General features: G+C 34.4%; 1 protein-coding gene across 1 annotated transcript in view; it reads left to right on the top strand.

Moving 5' to 3' along the window:
* calcrl2 (calcitonin receptor-like 2) overlaps window positions 1-8018 on the top strand; it is a 35872-nt gene that overhangs the window by 12959 nt on the left and 14895 nt on the right. The window lies entirely within an intron of this gene.

The raw sequence follows: 8018 nt of genomic DNA, 5'->3' as shown, positions 1-8018 counted from the left end.
GCTACAATGGTGATTAAATCTAACGATCGGTTAGCTCATATCACTTCAAACCGTGCAAATTATTATTATTGCTATACTTTGTTCTCAAATTGTTCATGTTAACATCAGCATTGCGTGACTACATGTATGTAGTGTGTATTAGCGTTACATGTAGATTTCAATTTCTGCACAGTGTAATCTCTAATTGTCATACAATTCGAATTTCATATAAAAAAATTATTTTAACCCAAAACGCAAATTATTCTTCCTTAGAACCAGTTCTTTTGTAATCCCACTTAGGCTATCTGTAATCATATGCGCATTTAAAACTGGAATATAATCTAATTTCAGTCATAAACCTTTCTGGATTACAATCCGCCATCAAAGTGATAAATTTAATTATTCCAGCTGCTCCGAGAAAAGGTTATAAACGATCCGCCACCTGCAGGATCCTCAGATGCGATATAGATGTGACGTAATGATGCAGCGGCATGCTCGAATTTCCCGCCAATTCAAATTAGACAACATTATTATAAACTAACCGTTGTGAATCGGGCAGAGATAGTTTTGAACACTGGCTGGTTATGTACTTGCTCAAAAATAGATTTTTTAAAATAATTTTTAACCAAAAAACTTGCAGCTTTAAGTTACGAAAATGTTATTTCTGAATGTTCTCTAAACGTCTAGATTTTAAATATTTAAATAATATTTTTAAAAAAATTCCTGGTTATTTGAAAGTTGTGAATGAAACATTTTTTGCAAACGTTATGGGAGTTACTTTTGAATATTCTCTTAACATTCTGAAACAAGTAGTTTAAACCCAGGTAATGAATTTAGGTTCTAAAAACGTTTTAAAGTCCAGTTTTCTTGTCATGATTCTAACATTATTTAAAGGTTACAAAAATGTTTCTTACAACTTTCTGCTAACTTTATTTTCACCTTAAATATGTTATTTAAACATTTATTTTTAATATTCTATGAACGTGTAAATGTCCAGTTTTCTTGTTGTGATTAACATTATTTAAAGACTACAAAAACATTTCTTACAACATTCTGCTAACTTTTATTTTCACCTGAAATATAAAGTTATTTGAAAGTTTCTTATTTTTTTTATATTCTAATAATGTTAAAATGTCAAGATTGGAATGTTATTTAAAAGTTACACAAAAAATTATCAAATAACATTCGAAGAACATTCCGAGAAGGTTGTTCTAAGAATGTTTTCTCGTAACATTATGAGAAAGTTTACGAAATATTAATGAAGTTATAGAAAATGTCTGCTAAACATTACTTTAAGAACATTTTGTCCTTTTTTATAACTTTTAAAAAACGTTAGTGAAAATTGTGAGAATGTTCCCCGTTAGGAACATTAAAAAGATGTCAGAGGAACGTCCATCTAAAATGTTTAAGAAAAACATTCCATAAACAGTGTATAAGTAATGTCTTTTGTCCTAACATTTCAGAATGTTATTAACGTTCTGTTCACGTTACTAGAAGAATGTTAGTTTGTAACTTTGAGAAAACCAGAAAGTTAGCTAAAGTTCTGAGAACGTTCCTGTTAGCTGGGTTGTACTTCTGTGTACCACATGAAAACTTTATGAATTTGAAGATCAGGGTAAATTTAACTTATTTTGTCTTCTGAAACATGTAACTATCTTCTGTAGCCTCTGAAGGGCAGTACTAAATGCACAAATATATTTAGGCAAAATAAGAAAAATGTAGGCTACACATCTCCATTCTGTTCAAAAGTTTTCACCCCCGGCTCTTAATGCATGGTTTTTCCTTCTGGAGCATCAGTGAGCGTTTGAATCTTCTGTAATAGTTGCATATGAGTCCCTCAGTTGTCCTCAGTGTGAAAAGATGGATCTTAAAATCATACAGTCCTTGTTGGAAAGGGTTCAAATACACAAAAATGCTGAAAAACCAAAGAATTTGTGGATTTTTCTGAAGAACAGCAGGCAGTTTAACTGTTCAGGACAAACAAGGGACTCATGAACAACTATCACTAAACTAAAAACACAGCTGTGGATTATTCAGATAACAACACAATATTAAGAATCAAGGGGATGTAAACTTTTGAACGGGGGCATTTTATAAGTTCAACTATTATTTTCTCTTGTGGACTATATGTAAACATCTTTTATGTGAAATGTCTTATTCAGGTCAGTACTAAATAAACAATAACATGCATTTTGTATGATCCCTCTTATTTTGGTAAATTAACATTTTGCAGATTCTGTAAACTTTTGACCTCAACTGTAAGTCCGGCCCTGGTTATTGCTAGGGTAGTGCACTAGGTAGTGCGCATGTGCTCTTGGGAGGTTTGCGCGTTCAATTGTGCGCAAGAGGGAGCGGAAAGAGGAATATACCGGGACTTTTTATATGTATAAAGATATGTTGTAAATAAGCTGTTGTATAGCTAAGCACTTGTGTTTTTCACTGAATGTATCTGCTTCATGAGCCCTTCGAGGGGAGTTTTTATGTTTCTGTGTTTTTATGATTTACTTTTTGTGGTTATTATGGGAAAATGCAAAGAGACAACATTCTACTTTGACTTGTTAATATTGGAATATCACTATTTGTGTAATGAATCTAGTGAAACTCAAAAGTACTTGCAATTGAACTTTCGTTACTGTACTACATGAAGAATTGGTGTTCATCTAGCTGCTTCTCCCATTTGCTCTTTTTACATTGACTATCACTCTATATAGACTAATACAATCAGATACAACAATAAATTCACGAATATTTAAAAATGTACCAACAATCACATTAAAAAAAAAATACACTTTTTGATATACTCTGTTAATTCCAAAACATTACTAACGTTTCCAAAACTTTGCAGGGAGGTTTTTTTGTTATAACCTAAAGAGAACCTATACATACAGTATCCTATAGGTTATTGTTTAGGTTTTATTTGATTAACCCACAGCCTCTGCACCACATTCTCTCTATGGTTCCTGAGGAAGCTATCCTTGTAACATAAATAGATGCAAAAGTCCGTGAAGTTTTCATTTATTTATTTGAAAAGAGTTTCAGGATACTGAGTCATGTACAAATGCATTGTTCATATGAATGCAGAATGAGTCACTCTCAAGATGCGCGCTTTCCTCGTACTCAACACAAGAAGAGTGGTACAGTCCATGAAGGACATCCAAGCTTCTGTTGAAATGTTCTTCTTTTTTCACTGTATTCATCTTGGTCTTTATTATAGTGCACAACAGACGCACTTTGAGTCGCTACCCATCTGAAGTTGCAGCATAATACTTTTTTTTGGATTTTATTCTACAACCTTGTGGTTACCAGGCCAGGGCCCGTATTCACAGAACATTTTATCTTACCACTAAGAGTTCTCCATAATAGCAGTAAAAGTTTTTAGCTTTTAAAACCTATTCACAAAGCTGCTGAGACAAACTTGTACTGAAGAATAGAGAGAAGTCTTAAGCTCAGAGTAAGGGGGCGGGGCTGAGCTCGTTGCTATGGATGATGTCAGCGTGCTTATTAACTATGCACACAGTGATTGGCTGATAGTCTCTGTCAGAGATTTATTCATAGAAATACTGTAGAACACAATATTATGTTGCCGTATTCAAATAAAGGTTTAAAATAAAAATGTTAATTGCCACATTCAAATCAAGATTTTAAAATGCAGGCTAAGTGGAATTAATTAATTAAACAAGTGTGTGTTCAGCTAATTGTCAGCCTCTTACATGTATGCTTCTCATAATTAGTGAATATGCATATAAGCAGCCTTTTAATTAACAGAGTGGAATAATCATGGCTGATGGTAAGACATGCAAACGTAAAAGAAAACCAAACTGGACGCAAGAACAGCTGTTACTTCTTGCTCAACTGCTTAATGAAAACAAGCATATAATCAAGTTCGGATAACCTTCAAAACCAAAGGCCATATCTTTATAAAAGCTCATTATCATCAAATATTTCTAAAATGTTTACGTTCAGAGGCAGATTGCTGGCAACAGCTATTTTAGTTATTTTTTACGATTTTCTCCTAAATCGGCGAGTTATGAGCTACTTTTAGCCTTAAGCTGTTTCATGAATACGGGCCCTTATCTTTAATTTTTTATAATGTCTTGATCTTCGGAAAAGGACGAGGTCCCACCAAGGTTTGAACTCGGATCGCTGGATTCAAAGTCCGCCATTACACCATGGGACAACAGCGTGAAATAACTCCTTTAGAAAATGTAAACAACCGACCTGCAAACATTTACGCTCAAATAGACGTCTTTAAACACGTCTACACGTGATTAAATCCATAAAGATAAAGAAACATTACTGTTTTGCCATGTATAGGCTATTAATCATTCCGAATTAGCATCAGTGAACGTCTAGCTTGCTAGCCACAACCAAGCGGCAACCTCCCGCTCTCTCTCGGGGAGTGACGCGCGGTCACGCGCTGCCAAGATGGCGACGGCCGGCTCCGCCCACTTTGAGCTTCAAAAACCTCTTCAGGAACCTACGGGTGACGTCACGGACACTACGTCCATGTTTTTATACAGTCTGGCCACAACACGAAGTGTCACGTGTTATTTTCTCATGATAAAGTGCTTCAAATAAACGTTATATATAATTAAAATGTAAAACTACGGGGTTATGATACAGTAATGGTTAAAATAGGAATATCACGACACTTTGATATGATACCGAATGATTAGCCTGCCATGGTACATATAAAAACGTGGTACAAATATAGTACTTGGTAGGCTAAGTGACTTCAAGTTTTGCATTAGAAGAACTGCGAACTGTAGAAGTACAATTAAATGTTTCCTGAACTCAGCTGTCAAACTCAAGGTAATCTCATTTAAGTTTAAAGCTCAAGAGCTTCATCACCTTCAGCAGAGCTTATTTTATTCTTCATTATATTATTCATAAACTGTAAACCCAACCGAGGCCTCAATAATTCATCTCCTCAAACATCTCCTTCATCTGAGGTGAAAAGACATGCTTAAACTGTGTTCACGACTGGGAGGAGATGTTTAATTAATGGACAGCAGCAAGCTATCAAAAATATGCTAACGTCCCCACTAATTCTTATTATTTTCCCGAACGTTATAAATGTTTAAAAACGTTGGTGAACGTTAGAACATTAAGGAACGTTTTATTTAGCGAACGTTATTTTTGAATGTTCCTTGAACCATCTGAAAGTCAGTAGTTCTATAAAAGTTAGACATATGTCCAACTAATGTTTCAGAAAAGACGTATAAACAATGTTTTTGTGGTAACATTTTGAGAATGTTTTTAACGACCGATAATTTTTAAATGAACGTTCTATTTAAGTTACCCGAAGAATGTCTCGGAGAACCTTGCCAGAACGTTAGCCAAAGCTCTGAGAACGTTCTAGAAGAATAGAATAGAATAGAATTTACTGGGCTAATGAAAATGCAAACACTGCGTGTTGTTGAAGCGCTACTGGAGCAGACTAGTCTTGATCCAGCTGCTGTTCTCTGCTTTATTTCTAACTGTTACTCAGATTTAGTCAGTTTTACAGCAGTGGAATCGTCAGTGCACTTGCTGCTTGTGTTCGTGTGTTTTTAGGCTTGTGTGTTCTGTCGAGATGTTTTCTCAGTTTATTCATGACATCTGTGACGCAGAGCTGGAAGTTCACATCAGTCGTTCCTGGCCACAGCTGGAGAAACTCTCCAGACTATCACCAGCAGATGGAGGTCAAACCCAGAATATCAGCTAAACCCCCACAGCACGAGTCTCGCAGGACTTGATCAGTCCTTAGATGAAATCAGGATTCATTCAGCTCAGTCTGGGAATAATAATAACTTTTGACCTCTCGTAAGTTACCCAGATGCAAAACAATCATGTCTGTTATAGCTGGACGTTTGTTGTCTTGTCAGAACAACTGCCCAGCTAACAAAATATGATTTCATATAAGTTATGAAAACGTTCAAAGCGTCGTTTTAAAAATGGTTTAAAGCACTTTTTCTTGGTTGTGTGAACATTAAGGGAACGTTCCATTTGATCATGTTCCAGTGCTTGGAACGTTCTGAAACAAGTAGAAAGTATTAATGTTTATCTAAACATGTTGCATTTTTAGAGAACTATTGAAATCAGTTTTGTCTTACCCAAATAAAAACGTTATGTGAACATCGTTTTAAACGCTGAAGTGTCCAGTTTTCTTCTTGTGATTATAACATTGTTTAAATGTTACTAAAACATTTCTTACAGCATTCTACTAACTTTATTTTCACCCAAAATATAACGTTATTTGAATGTTTAATTTTTAATATTCTAAGAACGTTAAAATGCACGGTTTTCTTGTTGTGTTTAAAATCGTTTCTTACAACGTTCTACTAATTTTTTTCATCAAAAATAACAATAATTGAACGTTTATTTTCAGCATTCTAAGAACGTTTTCTCTCAACATTATGAGAACGTTCGTCAGATAAAATTACCTTACGGACAATTCAAGAATGTTGTTCTAAGAATGTTTTCTCTCAATGTTATGAGAACATATATCAAATATTAAAATTTATAAGAACGCTCCATAAACATTAAGAACATTTATATAATTATTAAATAATGTTAATGTTAATGTTAATGTTGTGAGAGTGTTCCCTGTTAGCTATAACTCTTGATTTTCTATCAGCATTGTTATCAAATGTTGACATTTAAAAATGTTGAATAATAATAACAATAATAAAAACATCAGTTTTTATTTTTAAAAATCAGTTGCATTTATTTATTTAGCAGATGCATTTTTCCAAAGTGACTTAAAACAATTATAAAAAGAAATAAATAAACTGAACATTACAGACCTAACAATATTAGCAATGTTTAGTTTTTATTCTAAAACTTTAACTTTTTAGATTTATGTGGCCTTTTCTGCTGAATAACAAAAAAAGCAAAGTGTGTGTTCTTTGAGTTTTTTATATAAACTGAATGTTTTTTCCCCAGTAGACCAACATTGTTCTGTTATTTTCCATCCACTTTCAAACTTGCAAAAATACACAAACATTTTAATGAAAGAAAATGGCTTTTAAAATATCCAAAAATAATGACATGAATAAAAAGCAACACCGGATTGCAAGAACAATGTTAAAAGTGTTTACTTCACCGAAAAATGAAAACATTTTGCTTCATTTACACTGATGCATCTGGCAGACAGATGCACCCAAAATAACTCATGCTGCGTTCAAGGATCGAACCCATGACCCTGCTGTTGCTAGCAGCATGATTGAGAAACTCTAAACCTGTGTTGTTTTATTTTTATTCGTGGAAAAAGTACTTAAACGTAGCACATAATAGTTAATCTGACTGGTGTCTCTTCTGAGGTCATGTGTTATTTAGGTTGTTATCGACTGATAATCTTCCCCTCTGGGACTTTATTAATACACACAAGCACATCTGACACAGACTCATTACAGCTGATGAGAGTCACACTTAAGAATGAGTGAAAACACTTCACACGCACCTCTTCTGTGTGTGTGTGTGTGTGTGTGTGTACTTGTTTTTGCTACGTTGTGGGGACCAAATGTCCCCACAAGGATAGTGAAACCTGAAATTTTTGACATTGAGAGAAAAAAAAAATTCCACGAGGGAAAAAAATGATTAAAAATAGTAAATTATGTTTATCTGAAAGTGTAAGAATGCAATCAGGTTTTCTGTAAAGGGTAGGTTTAGGGTTAGGGTTGGGTTAGGGGATAGAAAATATAATTTGGTCAGTATAAAAGTAATAGAAAGTCTATGGAAAGTCCCCACAATTCACATGTGTGTGTGTGAGAGAGAGAGAGAGAGTGTGTGTGTGTGTGTGTGTGAGACAGATAAACCTCAACATCGTCCCACATGTACTGTAACTGATCAATGGATTTTCACCCTTAACACACACACACACACACACACACACACACCAATCATATCATTAACAGAAACTCAACACAAGAGCAATGAGCCGTCAAAAGCCAAAACAGATGAGACGAGCAGCTGTTATATTCATACTGACCAGCAGACGGCAAAACTATCTATCTATCTATCTATCTATCTATCTGTCTGTCTGTCTGCCTGTCTGT

The sequence above is a fragment of the Sinocyclocheilus rhinocerous genome, unplaced genomic scaffold (assembly GCF_001515625.1).
Source record: "Sinocyclocheilus rhinocerous isolate Xijiao unplaced genomic scaffold, SAMN03320098_v1.1 scaffold1690, whole genome shotgun sequence".
NCBI lineage: Eukaryota > Metazoa > Chordata > Actinopteri > Cypriniformes > Cyprinidae > Sinocyclocheilus > Sinocyclocheilus rhinocerous.
Note: the sequence above shows the minus strand (reverse complement) of the source record. Positions and strands in the feature narration are given on the sequence as shown.